The sequence below is a fragment of the Callospermophilus lateralis genome, chromosome 10 (assembly GCF_048772815.1).
Source record: "Callospermophilus lateralis isolate mCalLat2 chromosome 10, mCalLat2.hap1, whole genome shotgun sequence".
Lineage (NCBI taxonomy): Eukaryota > Metazoa > Chordata > Mammalia > Rodentia > Sciuridae > Callospermophilus > Callospermophilus lateralis.
Window position 1 is genome coordinate 97,063,297 of NC_135314.1, and position 23,951 is coordinate 97,087,247.

Consider the following 23,951-nt stretch of genomic DNA (forward strand, 5'->3'; position numbering starts at 1 on the left):
GTAACTTAGAAACCATTGCCTACTCCAAGGTAATTTCTTAGGACTCTCAATTCTGTTCCCCTAGTACAGTTACCTACATTTCTACATAACTTTTAAGATTTGTCAATTTCTGAAAAAAGGATAACTGATATGAAAATATCAGTTACCCTTTTATTATTTATAGATTATACCTTTTAATTATCTATAGATTAATTTGAAGAATACTGCCATCTTCACAATAGTAAGTATTCCAATCTCTAAACAGGAGATGTCTTCAAATTTTTAGGTCTTATTTTGTTCAGTGAAGTTTTGTACATCATTTGATGATTTGAGTATACGAGTTAAATTTGTTCTGAAGTATTTTGTTCTTTTAGTGATATTTAAATGGTTATTACAAAATTTTTATTTTTCAATGTTCCCTGCTAGTGTATAAAAATGCTAATATAAATATATAAGACTTCTTTATATCCATGTTGTATTCTGCAACTTTGTTGTACTTGTTTATTAGCTCTAATAGTTTTTTGTTTTGTTTTTTGGTGTGTGTGTGTGTGTGTGTGTGTGTGTGTGTGTGTGTGTGAAGCCATTCTCACACGTGACTGAGATACCTCCCTGACTGGGTGTAAGGCGCTCAGACCAGCTGCCGTCAGAGCTTTGTGGGGGTGTGGCTGGCCATTGACCAGGAAACTAATCACTGACCCTGACTTTGGAATGCTATCTCCCTCCACCTTCATTGGATGGAATTTTCCCTTGAATTTTTTGTTCCCCAATAAAAGCCCACTCTCTGGCGTGCTTCTTCCTCTCTCCTGTTGGTCTCTTGTGTAAACCTCACTACCGCCAGGTGGCTCCGGGAGAAGCCTTCTCTGAGCTGGGCAAGGAAAAGGTAAATTGAGTTTTATGTGTCTTTATTTTGATCTCATTAGTTACCTTCTTTGTTTCGAACCTCTAGTATCAAGCTAGCATGCTGGTCGTGAGGCATGTGTGTATTCCTTAGGATTTTCTATATATGAGATCATTTCATCTGTGAATACATATTTATTCTATATATACAATTTATAGAATATAGATTTATTAATAATTTCCAATCTGGATAATTTCTTTTTCTTGTCTAATTGCCTTGGCCAGAACCTCTGGTAAAACATTAAGTGGAACTGTGAGCACAGACGTCCTTCAGTTACTCTTGATCTGCAAGGGAAATATTTAGCCTTTCCCTTTAAATATGATATTAGCAGAGCTTTTGGTAGATGTCCTTTCATAGTTGGAGGAAGTTCCTTTTTATTCCTAGTTTGCTAAATAAATGTTTTCATCAAAAAAGCATGTTGAATGTTGTCAGGTATTTTTTAATCTATTGACATGATCATGTGTCTTTTTTTTTTTAATCTTTATTTTTATTTTTATGTGGTGCTGAGGATTGAACCCAGGGCCTCACGCGTATGAGGCAAGCACTCTATCACTGAGCTACAGCCCCAGCCCGAAAATGTGTCTTTTATTATATTGATATGGTACAGTGCACTGATTAAACTTCATGTTAAATCAACATGACTTTGCTGGAATAAATCCTCCTCAGTCATGGTATATTATTGCTAAATTTGGTGTACTAGTATTTTGTTGAACATTCTTTGGGTTTGTATTCAAATTTTCTATTTCTCAAATTTGTTTCAGTAGTTTGTATTCTATCAATTTGTCCATTTTATCTAGGTGATTTGTTACCATATATTCATAATATTCCCTAGTAATCATTTTTATTTCTGTAATATTAGTAGTAATATGATTCAATTTTTAAGTGTGAATTTCCTCTAAGTTCTAAGAAATTACTTACCTTTATTGTTTTAGTTGACTGGCATGATTTCCTATAATACTCATTATATTGTTCAGTGTTAATTAACTATATTTTAAAGTATAGGTTTACTTTTCCATGCACTTAGGTTGCTTGGCTCTTATATGAATCTCTTTATTCCCGTAGAATATTTTATGCAACTCTTGAAAATTTCTTAGAATTGTATGATACACGATCTAGTTTCCTGTACATTTATTTCAGGGGAATGAAGACAGGGGAAGTTTAATTTAGAACTTCAAATTTCCATTTGACCAGAAGTTATAGGTCACTTAAAATAATAAATCATAATAAAATGAAATCAAACATCTAATAAAATAGCATTTAATGAGCATTAATGACTGCCAGGTACTGGGTATTGTATGCTGTGTGTAATCTAATTATATCAACATATACAGTCTTTGAGTTAAGTTATATATCACAAAATCAAGATTTAGAAAGCTTAAGAAACATATCCAATATTATATAGCTAATAGTGACAGAACAAAAATCCAAACCCAGTTTTGTCTGACTGTGGAACTGATACTTTAAACCAGTGATAGATCAATTTTTTACAAATAGCCAGACAGAAAATATTTTAGGGTTGTGGGTCATCCATTCTCTATCCCATTGGTTGAACTGTGTTGCTGTTTGACTCAACTCCGATGTTGTCATAAGAAAGCAAACAATACATAAATGAATGGACATAGTCATGTTTCAATGAAACTTTATTTACAAAAAAGAAGATTGTGTGCTCACAAACCATAGCTTGCCATTGCCTGCAATTAACCAACATAACCATGCCCCCTTCCTCACAGATGTTCTTCATTACCACAAAGTTCAATTTCTTCTGCTTCTGGGCTTCTAACAAAGTAACTATTATAATATCATAGTTATAAGTCCCATGTCTCATTCTTACATAAATTTCTTTATAATATCTTTTTTAACTATATTGACAAAAGATTTGCCAAGCAGTAAGTGACTTTACATATTTTGTTATGTCTCCCTACAGCACCCAACCCCATGCTACAGACTGACTGTAGAAGAACTTTCCAGTAAAGTCACTCAATTAAGAAAATATGGTAGAAAACTAGAAATCAAGCAAGAAAGATGTTGTTATGGAAATGCAAAGAAAACTGTAATATAGCCAAAGTTCTTTGGTCAACATCTTTCATAATGAGAGTTTTTTGTTTGTGTTTTAATGAAGGAAGAAAATCAGTATTAATTTTTGCTATTTTCTCCACTTCGACATTCTCTTCCAGCTTCCTTCTCTCAAGAAATCATAATTCATTAAAACTGTATTTCCAAGATGTGACAATGTATGGAATGAGCCATAATTTAGGTAGTAATCACTATATAGATTTTGATAATATTTTCCACATTTTAGAAATAGATAACAAAACCATTTACTAGGGTGACAAATTTTTTGAGTGAGCTTACCACTAGAGAACAAGGGCTAATTTTGCTCTGTCAGATAGCTAAGCAAATCATCTTAAAAGGAATCATAATTCTCAGTTTTTCTCTCATTTGTATTAAACCTATATCTTTGAGTGTGAAAGTGTGAGTGTGTGTGTGTGTGTGTGTGTGTACACACACAGGGGGTTGAATCCAGAGACCCTTTACCACCAAGCTATATCCCAGCCCCCCCCCTTTTTTTATTTTGAGACAGGATCCTGCTAAGTTGCTGAGGCTGGCCTCAAATTTGTGGTCTTCCTGCCTCAGCCTCCTGAGTCAGTGAGATTACAGATGTGCACCACTGTGCCTGGCTAGACCCATATTCTTAAATACAGTCTATTAAGAGAGAGTCTTGAATTCTTTAAAGATTTAAGGCAGTTTTATAATAGATTCATCAAGTTTTACTGAAAATGTTCATATGAAAATTGTAGGAAAAGTAGTAGATAATAGTTATTGGTAGATAGCTTTTAAACTAGACATACCATCTGTCTTTGAGGACTGGCATTACCTAGGTACTTGAAATCTTATAACCATAGTAAGTGAAAACTTGATGTGGGAAGGTTATGCTAATATACCAAGAAAATATACCATGAAAGCTGGGGACGAGGGAGCAAACTGGTAAGAATAAGAAGGAATAAAATTTAAAATTAACCTGGTTAATTTTACTATAATTTCATCATAGTATAGCTGAAATTATTGACAGTTATCCAGAAAACTGTTTCAAACCTTTTTTTCCCTGCTTCATTCACGAGAGGTAGAAGTTCTTGCTATCAGAACATCTCTTAGAGTTAGGGAATAACATATGACATGAGCCAATCAATGTACAGAGGACACTTTCAAGAAGTCTTTGGGAAAGTTTATATTTTCTGGTTAAAAGAGAATACTCAACAGGCACAGCTGTCATCCATTCTTCCTTCCTAGGCTGGAATGTGATACCTGATCAGCAGAAGCATCTGTCTTACAGCAAACTTGACAGAAATCTTGAGGACAACACCCTGACAATGTTGAGCCTCAAACCAAAAAGCAAATGACTACTGTTCTCTAGATTGCTTGTTCTAGAAAAACAAATGTCTATTGTTTTATATCATTGTGCCTAAACATTATAACTGAAAACACTTGTAATTGATGCATATTTTAAAGCTAATTTTTAAATTGATAATCATTTGGGGCCATATAACATGAATAAAAATTTGCTTTGAAGATAATCCTAGATAAGATTCTTTTCCATCTCTTTCAAAATATTGATTTTGTTACAAATGTCAACTAATCTGTTATATTTTAAAAAACATGAGTAGCTATTAGGCCTTTGTAACTTTAAGTTGTGCCTTCCTTAAAGAACAGAAATTTTAAAATACAGGGGGAAAACATTTTATGACAGGGTTAATTTATGTATCTTGAGCCCAAGACCTCATATTTAAAAAAAAACACAATGTTTTCTGAATTACCCTAAGCAAATATTAAACCGTTTTGTATGTAGCTGTAAGAATAAAGGCTTTGTACAAATTTCATCTGGTATTAAATGTAGAAGAATTTATGATGTAAGATACTATTTAAATTGCCTTAAACATAGAACAAGTGATTTAATATCTGTAAGCAATTTAGGATACTATGTAGAGGTTTCTTAACTGCAAGGCTGAACATACCTTAAAACATTAATTGCTTCAATAATTTTAAATTGCTCTGTCAAGTACACAAGTAAATGCTCCAATGCCTTAACTCAAGAGAATGGCAAAAATTACATTTCATAACATACTATCTATAGCATTCTATCAAGAGGTGATAATAACAATAAAATTAACTAGCTCTTCAAATTACACAGAGTTTAAAAAAAAAAACAACCCTCAAATAGAATAACAAAATTTAGATTATCAAGAAAATTACAAAAGAAATAACAAGTGGGTAAAACATCAGAAGTTTTCCAGTGAGCTCTTTGAGTTCCATTTTAAAAATAAGTAAATTAATTAACAAACAAACCCAAGATTTTAGGGGAGCTGATAGTTACTCATTGAATTGTCAGACTGTGCTTTAGAAATCATATTGTGATATTTGAGCTCCTGTTACTGGTAACTCTGGAACTAAATGTTACCTGGGGAAAATAATACACTTAGGAAAATAAGGTTATTAAATGAAAGTGAGTTTCAACCTCCTGCCTTGCCACACTAAATTAAGAGTTCTGAGGTGCTCAGAAGCTCCTTTCCCAGGCTAAACCAGAAGGGGGCCCCAAAGCAGAGGCTGCAGCCTTAGGAGCCAGGCAAGCTTCAGTAGTTAAATAGTACAGAACACAGCACTGGACACAGTTAATTCCAAGCCTCAAAACATATTCTTTCCCTGACAGGGCTCAAAGATAACAAGTACGAAGTAATTCAGGTTTAATAAGCCTTAATAAGACCCCAAAAGCAAGTATGCCACTAAAATTAGAACACTGAAGACGAGTTAAATAGTAGTTAAGATAAAGCCTCATGTTACATTTATCTATTTTTCTGGAAGTCCTCTATTTCTATATGTTAGGAAAAAAAAGTCATAGAAAGAGTGTATGTGAGGGGGAAGTGTTACTTAGAAGAACATTTTTAAAACAGCAGAATTCTACAAGCAAGAAGAGAAAATGAACCACACATAATGCAAAAGGTAGTCAATGAATAAATTCACATTTAAAACACACATGCAAGGTTATAGTTAATGACAATATTTGCTCTACTCATTCAGAAATCCAACAACAGAGAACAATATTTATATATTCAATATGCAATTGTTGTGGGCAGAGGGCTGAATCTGGTAATAAAACATTTGTCTAAGAAAAATTCATTTTTTATGGTTATACTTGTTTGTAAAATGATTCTTCATTATAGCTTGCCAAATAGCTGAGCAAATAGTTACCGTCAACCAAGTTCAGATTTTGTATAAGGCTCTCAACATATAAAGTCAGGGAAACTTTTATAAGTAATTTATATATATATATATATATATATATATACATACATACACACACACACACACACACACACATACATATACATACACACACACACACACACACACACACCAGGAAGATAATTATGAACTCAGCTAAGACACAAAGCATAGTTCTAACCATTAAGAATAATGCCAAAGGAACAGGAAGACAAAGAAGAGTAATCATTAGATCTAAGGTAAGTCACATCTATCAGTATGTTAGTAAAAATATTAAAAAGCAAAGCAAAAGGCAGTTAAATTCCTGCTATAATTAATTTTATTACTAACAACTACTTAGAACTAACTAGAATTGTCCAAGTGTTAAGTAATAAAAGAAAATTCATACTGAATTTTTAATTTTAACACTAATCAGATTAATTTGTTTCTGGAATGTGAAATCAAAACCAATAAATGCCCAACTCTATGCATGTTTAAACAAAATTAGCGTTTCTTTTCATCTTCTTCTTTTTTTAATCAGTGGGGGGGGGGGCAGTGGTTAGAAAAACAGAAAAACAAGAATTCAGTTTTTATATAATAAAATAAAATTTTAAAGATAAACATCAACAAAGGTATGTCTCCAGGGATGTAAGGTTAAACAGGTGAGCCATGGGCTTCCCTAGCTATAAAGTGAAGAATTTAGGGGTCTCTGGTAGGAAGGCCCTTTCTCCTCACCCACATTCCTTACCTCTGGGATGAATTTAGAAACCCTGACACTCAAAGTTGTAGATAAATCTTTGCAGCCCATACAGTCTAAATCAAACTGGGCTTAAATAACATTTCTGCAAAGCTAATTAAAACAATGACATTCTCAGAAGAGTTAATATACAGTAATCATTCTTTGAGGTACACTGAATCTTGTGTATCAAAGTAGAAAATACGTATTTAATGTGCACATTAAAAAGTATTGGCCAATAATGCTAATTCATTAAGCATTTTTCTTACAAAGCAAATTCTTAATGCTAAGCATGACATAAGGCGCTAAGGATCAATGGGAGACAGAAAAGAAGTACATGGTCTTCAGGCACTAATAATCAAATCACCTAAAACCCAAATCCCAAACTTTAAGAACTAAATTCTAGAAACCTTAGAGGTAAAACTGAAAAAACAAAGCAAAACTCTTATTTGAATATAACAATAGAAATCTGCTCAGCAGGACTTAACCTTAGGAATTTGTATAAATAAGTAAATAAATAGGTTCTTATTCATCTTTATTGGCTAGTTCAAGTAACTCTTATTAAAGGATAAAACAACATTTAACTTTTTGCTTCTTTTTAAAATTTTGTCCAAAGGATAGTTGTCAATGTACATAATCTTTTATACTTTAATAATACATGTGTCCTCAAATTCTAATGAACTAATAATGTCTTGACTTCAGTGTATTTAACTGGAGAAAAATAACATCTGCACTGTGAATACAGAAATTAATGATACAGAGGGAAAGATCATATTATCACTTATAGGTATTTAACAAAAAAATAGCAAAATCTTTTTCCTCTCTGGTTTAAGGGTACTTTTTAAAGATAGTTTTCTTCATATCTATCCGGTCTTTCAGCTGCACCAAAATCATTTGGTCTTGAACCTTTAAGAATTGCTCTTTTGTGTCACATGCATCAGTGAATCATTCTGTTAAAAATCCATGCTATGGATTATTTTTTACTCAATAGGTTTTAAAGTAGAATTTTAAATTTATAGAAAAGTCCAAAATATAGTGTAATTTGAAATTAACCAAGTCTTTTGGTTAGAGAACAATCATCTCCAGAGCAATTTCCATTCAACAGAAATATTCTGCACTGTGTTGCTTCTTTCTCATCATATATTCACTGACAGCCTTACATCTGTAGTAAAACTTAAGAGCCCAATAAATAATATGCTTTTCAAACAGGGAGTATTATGCATAAAATTAATGTGCTTTCTCAACACCAATCAAGAAGTCTTCAGATTATCTGAGATTGAATGTGAACACCAATTTAAATGAGTGAAAAGAGTCCAGGTAACAAACAGCCAACGATTTTCTCCCACAAAAAACAGGGTCTTCTCACTCCTTAATGATACAGAAACCCAGTCTCTTTCATTGACACACTTAAAAGAATCTAAATCTTAAAAACAAGAAAACTTGGCACTTTCATACCACAAACTCATTCATTCTTAATGAGATTCTAGTCTTATGATACCTTAGAGCAGAAGACTTACAAACAAAGCTCAGATTCAAAGTATATCTGAATTTCAATTGTTTTGTTACAAATCATCTTCTACCCATTTGCTTGGTTATTAATTGATTCTCAACAAGACTTATTGCCAGTACTATAATTAACTGTTATTATTACATGGGGAGGGATATAACCTAGTGACAGCAAGTATTCCATTTCTAAAGCCCGAGAATCTAAGACTCTGATTCAGGACAATACACTTCATCATAAATAAGAGCATATACAACTTCCCAAGCTTCACCAAAGCCCTAGTGGTTTTTCTCCCCAAATCATTTTCACAAGGTCACATCAGCTATTTGGATTAATATATTCTCTAGTGATGTAGCAAAGATACAATGTGATCCTTGTTGTGGCTGCTAAGTTTAGTGGCTACTGTTGCTTTTTCTTTCTTTTAACCTCTTTGCAGCTTTTAATACTTACCTGATCTGCTTGAAGACAATCTAAAAATAGCAGTTTTTCTAAGATGTGTGCGTGTATTCCTCTGGTATTTAAGAACATGGGAGAGGAGGAATGTACACTGATATATTACTTAATCTTATCCATAGTAGCACTTGGTGGAACTAAACTTTAAGCTATGAGAATACCTTTGAGCCATTTCTTTTCAAAAAGGAATTATGTGTATATACAAAAGTAAAATCCAAAATCCTAATCAGGAATGCATTAATACAGAAGGTAATGACTATCTTATTGAATCTAGTAAAAAAAAAAATCAAAATTAAAGTATTCAGACTCTGAAATATTCAACTGTCACAATGAAGGCATTTCAAAACAAAATATGCAGCAATATGCTATGATTAAAAGTCCTATAATCTAGGGAACTCCGTAATAAACAGAAAATTAAAATAAACTAGACAAATGGATTCTTACCAAGTTTCTAATAAGAAAACGCTGTAATCCTGACATAGTGAAACAAAGGCTGGTGAGACTTTCATGTTGACCTAACATTTCCATTGATAGGTACCATAATTACATCCAAAGGAATACACACATGGTTTAATACCGAGAGTATTATTTTATGATGCTACTATCTTTATTTAAAATTGGAGCCTATTATAACACATACTAAGGGTAATCATTTAACATATACTGTCTAAACAGAAGAAAGATTCTCACACAGCTTTCCTTATACTCGTGTTTTTAAAAATGTACAAATGTTACCGGACAAAAATGAGAGAATAAGGAGCAGCAATGAAGTACACCATATGTTCCCACTGTAGGCTGAGTCCAGGTCTTTGTTTCAATATCCCAGAGCCACTAGAAAGAAAGCTAAATATCTATCCATTAAAATATATTTTCACGTTTTTGCTGGCAAAAGTTATACTTCTGATAGGTTCACTCAGAATCCGTCCTATCCTATTCCTGCTTACATTTGCTTCTTTAATCCTGATCTCTTGCAATTCTAGGAACCTGCAATACAACCACCCTGGATAACAGGTCGGAAGCAGAATAATCTTAAAAATCAATGTGAAGAATAGACACCGAAGAAGAATGCAAAGTTATTTTGAAATAGTTCTTAAGTAATTTTATATCAAAGACACAATTCTTGCTTTTCAACAGCTACGCACCTATCCAGATATCATCCACCTTGTCCTCAATTAGCAGGATTTCCCTCAATCTTGAGATCTCCCAGACAGTTTTAATGGTGCAACTCAAACCAAAAACCATTAACCACGCCCTTTATACTCAGGGTCAAGATACCTTTTGCACACCCCACCCCCGGCCGCCCAAAGTCCCAAAATGTACATCGTTCACCCGAAGGGGACTGTACCGGTTTTCTAACCCAACGCAGACTCTTTTAGCTGTGCCTTGATACGATTCCTATTAGGTGCTTTCTCCCGGGCAGTGTGCGGACGCCAGGAAGGAGCACCCACGCTTACCTCCCACACACCTTCAACCCCTGGCGGGATGCGGGAGCTGATGCTCGGAAGACTGCACTCCACTCCGCTCTTGTTCCTGCTCTGCTCTCTCCCGGGAAACTATAGTCCAGGCTGTGCTTCAGCTTCTACTGGGACTCAAGCTCCGCCTCCCCCTCTTCCAGTTGGCGAATTTGGCAGCTGTTGCTCCTCCCCCTGCTGTTCCTGCTGCTGCCGAGGCTGGAGGCGGCGGGAAGCGGCAGTCGGTGGCCGGTGTAGCTTCCCGCTCCCTGCACTAGTGCAGCAGCTCTGCTTCTTCCCTTTCTCAGCGGGCTCCCTCTCCCCACACTCAGTAGCCTCACACCTGGAGTTGGCCGCCCCTCCTAGGTGCCCCTGCAGGGAGTCTAGGTTCAGCCTATCCCTCCCCAGTCCGTGAGTCTGGTTGCTTGGTATGCCTGGGGCTTTGCCGCTCTTAGGAAGCTGCTCTTTCGGTTGGGGCGCGTCCCCACACCACACCCTCCCTCCACACCAGCGAGTTCTTAGAGGCTTCCTCTCCGCCCGCGTTGCTCACTCAACCCAGCTGCCCCACGTTCCCCGCCTCGGGCCCCCCACCCTCTTCCTTCCTCTGCTCCGCTAGCCCAGCCCTTCCATGGGTGAGGCGCCTGCGGGGCTGACAGTGCGCCCTGATTGGCGCAGGTGAGAGCTGGCCCCGCCCTTCCCCTCCTTTCAGTGCACCCTCTCTCTTCATCTCACCTCCTCCCGCAAAGGCAGGGAACTCTCTTACTATTGGCTAGGAGTGTCCCCACCCTTCGCCCGGGGCTCCGCCGCTTGGTTTGCCGGGAAGTGTAGTCTTGCGAGTGCAGGAATTGCTAGTAACGCCGGAGAACGGGACTACGAGTCCCCATAGAGCGCTGCGCGACTCCGGCTGGGCAGGATTCCGGACAACGCCTGGTTCCTCTCGGGTCCTTCCGGCGTCGCCGGAGTGAATTGATCCGGGAGTTGAAGAGGGCTCCAAAGGTGGGAAGTGAAGTCAGTGCCTCAGTTGCCGGTAAGGTGTGACTGTTCTGTCCTAATCACTGTAGCTCCGCACCGAGTAAAAAAGGTCAGCTCACTCGGGGACCGTGGCTGAAACACTCAGGCTTGGCTCTGGAAGGCGGAGCGGACGGGGCTGGGAGCGGGGCCCTATGGGCGTAAGTGAGGTTACCCTACGCGAGTGGTGTAAAGCGGGTTTGTAAATGCCGCCTGCCCCGCTGGGGCCTGAACGCCTCCAGGAAGTCTCCTCTAGGTGGGGGCGGAGGGGAAGGGCGAGGTTGGTCTCTCTGGCCCTGGGAGCGGGGAGAGGGCGGATGTGCCCGGGGTGGGGTCCCCTAAAGGTGTGGCTTGGGGGGGGAAGAGACGTGAGGCTGCTGTTTCCCCCCTTGCTTTATAAGTAGGCTAGGGAAGACTGGAGGAAGGAAAGGGTGCTTGGGAGTCTGCTCTTGGGGTGATCAGGGTTATGCCCTTTGAGTGGAGAGGAGCGCTGAAGAAAGAAGAATCAAATGTTGACATATCTACGGATTCAGTTCCAGTTTTAAGATGTGGCCCCTTTGAGGAGGTAACCTGTCCCTAAGCAGAAAAGCTTGACCCTCTTGGGTGTAATACCTAAGATATATTTAGTTCTGAACTGTATTCACTACGCTTTCACTTTGGGATGCTGATGAGGAAACTGAGGGAATAAATGACGTGTCCAAGGTCACACACATAGAGACAGATCTTCTGAATCTAGTCAGAGTGCAGGTTCCGAACCAGAACTGCTGTCTGAGAAAAAAGTGTGTTCTTTGGAAGGAGTGGGGGAAGTCGCAAAGTATAGTATTTTATGTTATTTCTAAGAAGCCATTTGTAAGGTGAAGATTTTTTTTTTTTCAAAGTGAGGTGAAACTCCCTCCTCATTAAAGGATTCTAACCTTTTAGAAAAATAAAAAGAAAGGATCAATGAATTTGAGGGGTTTTTTTTCTTAGAGAGCCTACTTCCACAGACCATTTTTAAGGGTGGGTAATGTTTAGCAGTTAAAATAATACTCCTTTTTCTTCCTACCTTACTCATTTTGTAAAACCGAGAGCAGTTGGGTTGGAATTCCTTAACAGAAGTTATTTTACACATTTTGTTTTCAAACAATGCAACATCAAGAAGAGTTTATAGTGCCATTATTAGAAAAGATATGTTGCATTACATTGAGGTAAATTTTTTTTTGTTTCAGAATTCTATTTTTTTCTCATTTTCTTGACTTCAGAATGTGTGAGAGAGACAACAATGATGTTTATATTTTTTATTGAGCAGAAAGCAGTGCACTTTTTCTAGACTTATTCTCTAGAATTTTTATAGCTCTTGAATGTGTTATTAGATAGTTTTTAAATAGAATTGTAGGCATGTATTCATTGACCTCAAGACTTATTCGTGATAAGTTTATATACACAAAGGCATAAAATTATAGTTACCAGAAAATCAATCATGGTGTATTGTTTTATAAGTTGTATTTTGAATGTACTCTTCAGTTATTAAGATCATCAACAATTTGTCTTAAAAATGAAAAAAAACATTTTCTAGGATCAGGTATTCTGCTGTGAATATGGTTTGATTCTAATATGACTTAAAATACAAGGAGAGGTATGATACTACAGAATGAAATAAAATCAGGAAAAATGTAACATCATAAGTAAAATAGTACATAGTAAGGAAGTAGCCAGCTAAACAAATGGAAAATAATGTGGGGATAACTAGTTTTGTGCTAGATGAAAAAAGGGTGTGGTAGTTTAGGTAGACTGTAAACTGGACATGAGTAAGTGGTGGTAAAGCAAGAATGTCATTGTATTTTGTAGATGGCAATGTGGACATTGCCTTTTGTTGGGAAAGGCATAAGATGAGTTTGGCATGTAGTTATGTGATGATGGAACAAGTTTTTGAACTAAGAGGACAATTTGGAAATAAGAAAAATTGATATAAAATACTTGTTCTGAGTACATTAATTTTAATCTTTAATTCAGTGCTACCACTGAGTTCTCTTTGTCTCTGAGGTTCATTATAGTTTTGATATTTTGCTTGTTTTGGGATGGCAGAGTAATGTTTCTTTTGTATATATCATCCTCAGTCACATGCTAGAGTTCACAGAAAGATGTATAACTTGTGTTTTTATTGTGGTTTACAGCCCACCAGTGTCCACATTTGTGGATACCTTTCAGGAGACTTTTGTGTCATTTTTTTTTTGGGGGGGGGATATCATCTCCTATAGGACTTAGGTTGTCTTTCATATACACCTCTCTCTCAGGGTTGTAAAGTCTATAAGAACCGGGGCTATATGTTATTTATTATTGTAATCTCAGTAGGTAGAATAATTGGATACCGATTTACAGAGAATAGAAGAGGCTCAAGTTGGTCAAATGTCTCGTCCAAGGTCATGTGTCCAGTGATTGGTGAGACAAAGTCATAACCTAATTTAGAACTTTAATATTGTGGAATAAAAACTCAGTTCCCTTAGATTATTTATTTTATTTGAGAAAAATACAACATGGCTTAAATATTTAATGCTATGAATCCTTTTACTTTCATTAATACTGGCAATTTATCTTCTGTCCTTTATGCAGCACTCCATTCTTATCCCCAACCATTCTCATTTACCTTCCTGATTTGGGGGCTTTTTAATATGTTTCATCTCCCTGCCTGGTCTGTATTCCCTTACCTTACAAAATCTGGCCAACTTTCAGGAAATTTTCAAGTCTCAGTTTAAACCTTGTACCTCAGGGGAGCTATTCCTGACCTCCTTTGATTGTCTTCATCCCAAAACTGTGATCTTCACCATCTCTGCACCTTTTTGCCATCCACATTAGAAACTTATTTACTTCTGTACCTATTTGACAAATATTTACCTTATTCACTAAACTGTAAGTTACTTGAGCAAAACCTTCTCATTTATGGGTCTTGCTCTACAACTTACAGTACCTGGCATAAAGTAACTGTTGAATAATATTTGCTGAATGAATTAATGAAAGTATTCATGCAAAGTGTCTCCAGAACTCTGCTAGGGACAGAAATACAGAAAAGACTAAAACAGATATGCTTCCCACCTAAGGAGAATTGAAAGATAAGAATTTTCTAATGAAGTAAAACAGGAAATTTAGGTTGGATGGAAAGGATTTATTGCCTGAAATTTGGAATATAAATTGTAGAAAGGTGTTTGTTTTTTCTTGGAGATCTTGAAACTCCAGGTAGGTAGTTTTCTATGTGGAAATGACAAAGGAGTCATTTTCATTTACAGAGAAATTTCTGTTTAATGACAGTATTTTGGAGACTTTATTCCTGTTCTGGTTTTTATTGTTGTTGTTTGTTTGTTTTACAGATAACATTGTTTATAAATTATAGGTGTAGAACAGACTTTTCAGTGGACTTTCTTCTTCCCTAATGTTATCTCATTTTTGTCCTCAAAACAATTATTTAGGTACTATTGACACTTTTTAGCTAAGGACACCAAAGATATAAGTAAATTTACTAATAAACACAGAAAAATTAAATTGCTGGAATTTCCAGCAGAAGATGCCAGAGCCATGGTTTAAATTGATCTGTCTCTGCTTTTTCCATTTTCTTTGTTTTTGTTTCTTTTTGACAGTGCTATTTTCCTGTGAATTTCACCTTTAATATCACTTGCTTCAGACAGGGTGACTTTGGAAAATTGAGTAATTCTTGTCTCAGATAATCTTATATTTTGAGCTTCTTGAGAATTTTCATAATACTTCAGTGGGTCTCAAAGTAATACTTACTTTAAACCTAGAGACTTACAAGAGTAAAACGATTATCATTTTAAAACATGGAAATAAAATTTCATGGATAAATTGTGTTATGTTTTGGTCTTAGAAACAAATTTTGTAATCTTTTGCAGCACCACACTAATGGAATAAAAAATATACCCAAGAGTTCTGAGTTGTTGTAGTCTGATATTGCTTTCATGGATTTACCAATACAGTCTCCCACAAGATATTGTCAGAAAGTGACTGCTGATACTTGGCTTTAAAATTTGATAGTGCTGCTAGTTTTCCTTATTAAATGTAAGGCTTTGCTAAGTCCTAAACTTACTTTTTCAAGTCAGACCTAATGTTATTTGAATAAGGATAACAATTTCATATTTACATAGCATAACCAGAATGTGGAAGATAAAACTGAGGTACTGCTTCTTATATGTTTTTGTTTTATTAAAGTTATTATGATAAGTCATGTAATTAAGAATTTTAATCCAGAAAATGATATTTTTTCTGTGAAGTATAAAAGTGATGTAGAAGTTAGTGTGAGTTTGTAATTTTTGAAATATAATAAGTTGGCAGTCTCAGAGACTTATGGGATGGATATACACACATGTACACATAATGTAAAAAATTAAAGCACTTTATTGTAGTAATTAAAAGTAGTTTATTTACTGAAAGTTAAACAGTGTGGTTTGATGGTTCACTTTGTATGAAGATGGATTTTTTTTTCATTTAAGCTGAAAAATTTAAGTGTATCTTAGATATAATATCACAGTTCTGTTTCTCAAGGTCACACTTAAATTTTGGTTGGGGGGGGCGGGGGGACCTGTTTTTGTTTTGTTTTTTAATTGCTCAAAAGTGATTTGAATGAATTTAATCAGTCTTCTACAGTTGCCTAGAATCAGGTGTTTCCTATGGGGTAAATGATTAAAACAGAAAGAAAAGGGGAAAAAAAGGAAATAATGTCTTTAGCAAGTTTATGAATTATTGGGTAACAGCAATTGAAGATACTAAGTTATTATCATTTACTCTGTTAGGCCAGTCCCTTGAAAAGAAATTTGCCAAAGGTAAGTCTAAATTGCATAGTAATGATCCTTTGGGTCATTCACATATATCTTTATTGAGTTTACATTACATGTGAAATTGCCTTAAATCTACTTTGGAATGAGCTGGAATCTAATATAATAGCTAACATTCATTGAGCCTTAACTAATTGCCAGGCCTAATAGTAAGCATTTTAAATGATCTCTATGTAATCCTTACAACAGTGCTGGAAGTAAAGGTACTATTATCCTCAATTTAGAAGTGAGGAAACTAAAGTTAAGGGAGGTTGAAGAGTTTGCCCAGGGTCACAGGACTTGTAATTGCTTGGAACTAGGATTTGAATTCCCTAGCTGGCTGATTCAGTAGACCAGGTTTGTAATCATTCCAGTAAATATGTTCATGATTAAAGTCCATTGGAAAATCAGTTAACATTGGAGTTACAGTTGCAGAGAAGTTATCTTAGTTTCTAAGGTCAGTGTGGCCGGCACGAATTACTTAATATTCATACTTACTTTTAAAAAATGTATTCGGAACTTAACATAGAAACTAACAATTTCAATACATTCAGTTTTTCTGTAGCAATGGAATAGATTACTGAAGTATCTGATTTTTTTATATATAGAAACTATTGGAAAATAAATATGTATGTTATATTATAAAAATCATGTGGCAAGCTACTCACTGTGAGAGGCCTTGTGATTGTGACCCATAAGTCTGACATAGGGAGTACAGACCATGTCTCTTACCTCTCTCATTTTGGGGCTTATGCACATGGAATGAAATTTTTATCACCTACACATTTCAGTAGCTAATTTTCTTTTTTTGTTTTTTCTTTAAAAAAAAAAAAAAAAAGTTAAGAGGGTCCATTGAACTTTTGGGGGGGTAGGTATATAATGATGCAGATGTGCTCCCTGGAGTGTTATATCAGCCACCCTGTCTTTCCTCGGGATGACCAGGAATCCTGCTAAGATTGGAGTCAAGGAATGACAAAACCATAAGGTGTTACACCTCTGCTGTCTTTTCATACTTACAGGAGATTATATGCAAGGTTATACCAAGGTTATGCAAGGTTATACCAAGGTATATAACCAAAAGCCTTTTGAGAATGTTAAATGAGTCAGCCCTGGCCTCTAGGCGGCAACTGCTCCCTATACTAATTCAGATTGTTGCAAAGCTTTCTGAATTTAATTCTAAAGGATTTTGGATAATGTTAAACTCTTGTTTTCATAATTATTTATACTTTATGGATGCCTTTACCCATATTAAATTTGGTATTTTGGTAATATTTGTCAAACCTTGAGCGATTTCCAAGGTTCTTCCTTAACTTTGGTGTTCTTTCTTAGAAAATGAATTATACTTTTGCAAAGTGAAAATTCCAGGAGGAACTGTCAATGCAGTATTAGAAATTACCATTCTGTTGCCTTCAAGTTCTTGTGACTAATAGCATTTGTGTTTTAGATGAGTTTGGGAACAGAAGTTGATGTTCCGTAGAACCTTGGCCTCCTTAGTACCTAGTGTTAATCAGTTGAGCCAGGGATAATTAGTTATTTGGGGGTAAAGATTTTATTAACATGTGGTGCAAAGAAATATTATAAGATACAAAAAATTCAGGTTGTATCTTTTAGAAGACCTTAGGCAATTAGGAGTCATGAGTGAAAGAGGCATCTAAGTTTTTTTTGTTTTTTGTTTATTTGTAGTAGGAATTGAACCTAAGGATACTCAATCACTGAACCACATCCCCAACCTGTTTTTGTATATTATTTAGAGACAGGGTCTCACTGAGTTGCTTAGGGCCTCACCAAGTTGGGGAGGCTGGCTTTGAACTCCTGATCCTTCTGCCTCAGCCTTTGGAGCCACTGGGATCACAGGTTTGCACTACCTTGCCCATTGCATCTAAGATTATAAGTGATAACAGAGCAAGTAAGTAAGACCCAGGGTGACACAGAATCCTTAAATGGACATGCACTTTTGAGTATACAGTAAGAACATAAGAATACTCTTGAGAGCTTAAGTTGATTTGAATTTTTAAATGCTTTTAAAGGAAATCCTTAACGTTATAATGGAGAGATTCAGAGATCACAAACACTAATGAAAAGGAAAATAGAAAGCTACCATGCCTCAGTGAAATACTTGTTCAGTTAAGCAATTCCTAAGGGTCTACGTCAAGAATTTTATGGGCAAAGATGAAAATGTTCAAGCAGAAATTTTGTTTAATGCTTTTGTTAAGTGTTTTCACTTAAATTTTAATCAAGTCAGAATTTAACAAAAGTTTAGACACTAGAATGGGGAGGGGGTGAGATTGACATAACTAAGGAGATTTATATTTTTCTCCCTGAGCCAGTTGTTTCTAAGTATCTAAGAAGCAATTTGTTCCTATTTTTGTTTTTGTTTCTATTTTCCATTAGCCAGTTCAAAACTAATGAACTCTTTGATTCTGTTGTCAACTTTTGATTAGCCTGAATGAGATTATCCCTCTTATAAAGAATTATCTGCAGAAGATCTTTGATCATATCTTGATTTTTACTGAACTACCCAGCCTGCTTTTAGATCACAACTTTCTTTGTGAAGTTGACTTTTTGTACATTGAGTGAATAAAGGATGATTTTTAACACCATTGTGGTAAATAGTTTTAAAGTTTATCAGAGGATCAGATTCTTTTAATATCCTAAAATTCAGTAATTTGCTTTTAGTGATATGTAAATTTCTTGAGGGGGGAGGTGGGGGGACAAATTTATTATTCCTCCAATTTGGTAGATGGGGGAGAAAAGGTTTTGAAAATATGCTGTGTAAATGCTATGACATTTTGATACCAATATTACAGTATCATTGTATATGCTGTGCAGGGGGTAGACTAAAGGTGAGGCAACAGAAGAATCTAGATTACAAAATTAAAGGAGGTCCTAACTCTATATCATGCAAGTCAGAGTTTGTACTCTAGGCATCTGGTTTACCTCACCCCAGTTGCAGCCCTGATACCATGTCAGGTTTGTAAAACTTTGGATATAATAATATCAGTACCAGCATGAACTGATTGTTTATTGGGTATCAGCCACTGTATTTAGTATTTTAAGTACACTTAGTACTCTTAACAACCCTGTAAAGTGAATACTTAGTATCAGTATTCCAAATTTTAATTTATGGAGGAGGGACAGGTGGGTAAGAACTCCTGTGAGAGTGAGGGACTAGTAAAGAATACATATTTAATACATTTATTGGATGAATAAGCAGGTTAGTATGTTTTGTGTATAGGGAGATAGAAGATTTTCCTTGAAAAAAGTTCTGTTGTCTTAAGGAGTTTTGAATTTCTCACTGTGTTTAGAAAGAATTACTAAATAACTTAAGTGATATCACACAAGAATTCAAACTTAGGCCGTTCTGTTTTAAATCTAAACACTTATCTCCTTTTTTGTGCTATCCATGTAAAGAAAAGCTTAGTTACTTCTTGCCCAGTCTATAACTGTATGTATTAAGGAACGGTACTTCTCAAAATATGTAAGTGCACTTGACATGATGCAGTTAACTTTAAAAAAAAATTATTTGTTTTAATTAGTTATACCTGACAGTAGAATGCACTTTGAGACATCATATTTAATGGAGTATAATCTTTCATTCTTCAGTTATATATGTATATAGGGTAATAATGTTTGATTCATTCTACTACCCTTCCTACCACATATTCCTCCCTCCACTCCCCTTTACCTAAAGTAACTCTATTCTTCCCTACCTCTGCCCCCCTTCACCATTGAGAATTAGCATTAGAATATCAGAGAAAACATTTGGCTTTTGTTTTTTGGGGATTGACCCATTTCCTTGGCATGATATTCTCCACCTCCATCCATTTACCAGCAAATGCCATAGTTTCATTCTTTAAGGCTGAGTAGTATTCCACCACATTTTTTTTTATCCATATATCTGTTGAAGGGCACCTAGGTTGGTTCCATAGCTTAGCTGTTGTGAATTGAGCTTCTGTAAACATTGATGTGACTGTATGACTGTCATGTGCTGATTTTAAGTACTTTGGGTATAAACCGAGAAGTGGCATAGCTGGGTCAAATGGTGGTTCCATTCCAAGTTTTCTGAGGACTCTCCATACTGCTTTCCATAATGGTTGCACCAGTTTGCATTCCCACCAGCAATGTATGAGTGTACCTTTTCCCTAACATCCTTGCCAACATTTACTGTTGTTTGTATTCTTGATAATTGCTGTTCTGACTGGTGATACAGTTAATTTTTAAGGAGCATCAGAGATTTAAGCTGTAGCAAGTTAAAGATCCACAAACTTCTGCAGCTAAGTACCTGAGAGTGATGGTTGAATTAACCACATTCTTGAGTTAGTCTCTAGTCATGAAGTTTGGGGTCTTGGCTATATGTTAATTGAGCTAAGGTTGGCATAAAGAGCCGGTTCATTTAGAGTAGTTCAGTTTGGCTGACTACTTCACAAATCCCAACACAATAAGCTACAGTAGCACTGTAATGTATTTAGTTAAATTTATCTGTCACCACTGTGGTTAGTTTTTTTTTTAGGAAATTTCTGTTGTCTTTTGTTATGGTTTGGGTATGAGGTGTCGTCCCCCACCCCCACGCCTGTTTGTTAATGCTAGAATGCTCAGAGGTGAATTGATTGTGAGAGATGAAACTTAATCAGTCCATCCTAGTTTGAAAGGAATGAGTGGTAACTCTAGGCATGTGGTGTGACTGTAGGAGATAGGTTACTAAGGGTGGCATGCCCTGAAGGAATATATATATCTGCCCCAAGGCCCTTTCCCTCTCAATTCTGCTTGCTAGCCCCTGAAGTGAGCTGTTTTCTTATACAGCACCCTTTGGTCATGACAGGATGCCTTATCTTGGGCCCAGAGCAACAGACTCTGCCCTCTATGGACTGAGACCTCTGAAACCATAATAAACTTTCTCTCCTCTTAGCTGTTCATGTCAGATATTTTGGTTACAATAACACAAAGCTGACTAAAACACTTGTATTTCCAAATTGTGAAAGTTGGACATCACTAAATTTTAGGATATTACTATTTTTATCATGTGTGGTGAGGATAAGGATAAATTTACTGGTTAAAGACTGAGATCTGGAACTCTGAGGTATGGAAAAATATAATGGTTCTGCCAGCTTCCAGTAAGGTTCTGTCCCTAACCTTACTAGGAGGGCCACTCACCTTGTTTTTCATAATATTTTGTTCATAATTCTTGAGTAGTGATTGTTCCAAAGCAAATTTCAATTTGTGGTGGAGAGAAGAGATTTTGCTTGGGGAAAGACTCTTAAAAAGGTTTAAAATCATGTATCAGTTCTTCTGCCTTTGAAGAAGCCTGATAGCCCTGACTGGGGGATTATGGAGGCCTGATTTCTAGAGAGATCTCACTTGTCATTCTAGATTAGATTGCATATGTATTTTCTCTATTTAATCATAATAGCTAATATTAAATAATTACTATGTGCCATGCACTGTTTTGTCTGTAATAATATATTAAATCTTAACAACAACCTTAAGAGATAGGTGTTATCACCATCTCATGGATGAGAAAATTATACTCACCTTTGTAGTAACAGTGCTCTTAATGTCATTTGATATAATTGAAATCCTCCTATTTCTATTTTCCTTTATGTAATGTTGTGATTTAAGTTTCTTGAGATCTCACTGTACTTGTGTTGGCTTTCCATAACTAAAACAAAATATATGAGATAACCAACTTTTGAAAAGAAAAGATTATTTTAGCTCATAGTTTGGAAGCTTCAGTTTATGTTCTGTTTGCCATGTTGCCTTGGGCTCATGGTGACATAGCATATCATGGCAGGAGTGCATGGTAGGGCAAAACTGCTAACCTCACAAGCCAGGGAGAAAAGAGTAAAGAGGGGAATTCCTCAAATTGAATGCCCACATTCATTTGAGGGCATGCCCCCAGTGACCTAAGGAGCCCATCTCTTATTTACCACTTCCTCCTAATGTTGCCAACCTGGATCAAGTCTTTGGGGACATTCAAGATCCAAACTGCAGTATTTGATTCCTGGCTTTTAAAGGTTTATGCTTATGTCACAGAACAAAATGTATTCAGTCTGTCTCTAATAAGAGTCCTAAAGTGTAAACTGTCCAGCATTGCTCAGGAGTCCAAATATAGTTTCCTGCAAGACTCTAGACATACTCAGCTAGGAACCCTGTAAAAAATCAAAAAGAAAGTTAAATACTTACAAGATACACTGATGGGTCAGAAACTGGTATATATTCCCATTCCAAACTGAAATCTAAGATAATAGAAAGGAGAAATCAGTCTAAGATATCAGTGAAATCCAGCAGGATGATCATTAAATGCTTTGACCTTGTTGATTGTAGCCCACAACTCTCTTGGGCTGATTCTTGCTGGCTGCTATACCTTTCCCTAACAAATGTTGCAACTTGATGACACTGCTGTCTTCCTGGAATCTCCCATTGTGGCCTCAGCTTCAGCCTGAGTTCCTCTCATTCCCCTGTCAGGGGATGCTTGGAGGAACTCAGACCCCACAATCTATCATTATCTGACATCCAGGACTTTCCTTTGAAATCTCCATGCAAACCGTGTTGACTTCATAATTTCTGCATTTTGCATGACTGCAAAATCAGTATCACATGGATGATGCCATGGTTGGCCACTAACTTGACCTATACTTGGACCTGCCTGATGATCCACTTGAACTGCAGCTACAGTGACCTCTGAATATAGGAAATGAATCCCAGGGAAACGTATACCTAAGTGGTTCTCTTGGGCAGTTTATCCCAGGCTCAAAAGAATCTGCCCTAGAAAGTGTTTACAAATTTATATTTCTAAGTGTTTGAGCCTGTGATGAGTGGAATGGTCTTGCAGTTCCTGAGATGTCCTCAATCCTTCACATTGCCCTGGTGCAAAACTTTGACTTTTTATCTTTGATAATATCTCCATCTTTATCCCATGTTGTTGTTGTTGTTGTTGTTTTTTGGAAGTTTTTAACCTTTCTTCTCTGCTCCTCATTGTTCCAGATTCTCATGTCAAGTTTGGCTAAAAGCAGCCAGTATTCTTTACTATCTTGAAATTTACTCTGCAAGATAAACTAGTTCATCATCTTTTATTATGGTCTTCCCATAAAGTATCAGAGAATGAATAAAATGTGGCCAAATCTTTTTGACATGGTATAACAAGAATAACCTCTAGTCCAATTGCCAGTCCTCATTTCCATCTGAAACCTCATTAACCTGGCCTTTACTATTGGTGTTCATGTCAGCATTGTTTTGAGCGTCCATCTGCATCACCTGCTAAACTCCATTTACAGCATTCTTGGCTTTCTGTAGCCTGCTCCTCCAAACTTTTCCAGACTACTGCAAACCAATTCCAAAGGCTCCTCTACATCCTTCAGTATAGCTATAATTAATAACTTCACTTTGGTACCAATTTTCTGTTACTGTTGTGTAATAGTTGATATAATCCACTTCAAAAGAAAAGAAAATGCTTATTTCGGCTCATAGTTTTGGAGGTTCTAGCCCATGATTGGATCTGCGTCTTTAAACCTGTGATGGGGTAGCACATCATGGCAGGAGTACATGGTGGAATAAAGCTGCTTGCATGATCCAGGAAGCAAAGGGAGAGAGCAAGTGACCAGGGAACTCACGGTCCCCTTCAAGAGCATGCCACCAGGATCTAAGGACCACCCATTAGGCTCCACATCTTTTAAGTTTCATCATTTTCCAATACATCACCCTGGAGATCAAGGCTTTTAATTAAAGGGTTTTTGCGGAACATTCAAAATTCAAACTATATTAGCTCTAGAAAAAAAAATATTTTAAGTTTGAAATGACTGTTTATAAGTATGCTCAGATGCGAGTCTGTCATACTGAAACTAACCATGAGTGATAAAGTAAATGGAGTTAAGTACTG

At 36.2% G+C, this 23,951-nt stretch overlaps 2 protein-coding genes across 5 annotated transcripts in view; one reads left to right on the forward strand and one right to left on the reverse strand.

Annotated features, from left to right (window-relative positions):
* The window catches only part of Serpini1 (serpin family I member 1), an 82,570-nt gene extending 71,735 nt beyond the window's left edge, over positions 1-10,835 (reverse strand). Inside the window, exon 1 of the mRNA XM_076867469.2 lies at positions 10,278-10,835. The gene's annotated coding sequence lies outside the window, so the exon portion shown is untranslated. The remainder of the gene's footprint in view (positions 1-10,277) is intronic.
* Positions 10,836-11,162: 327 nt separating this feature from the next.
* Pdcd10 (programmed cell death 10) overlaps positions 11,163-23,951 on the forward strand; it is a 43,193-nt gene continuing 30,404 nt past the window's right edge. Inside the window, exon 1 of one of the 4 annotated variants that reach the window (XM_076867386.2) lies at positions 11,163-11,355. The gene's annotated coding sequence lies outside the window, so the exon portion shown is untranslated. Of the gene's footprint in view, positions 11,356-11,600; positions 11,848-23,951 lie in introns of those variants that run through there. The other 3 variants (XM_076867387.2, XM_076867385.2, XM_076867388.2) reach the window with 3 other exon arrangements.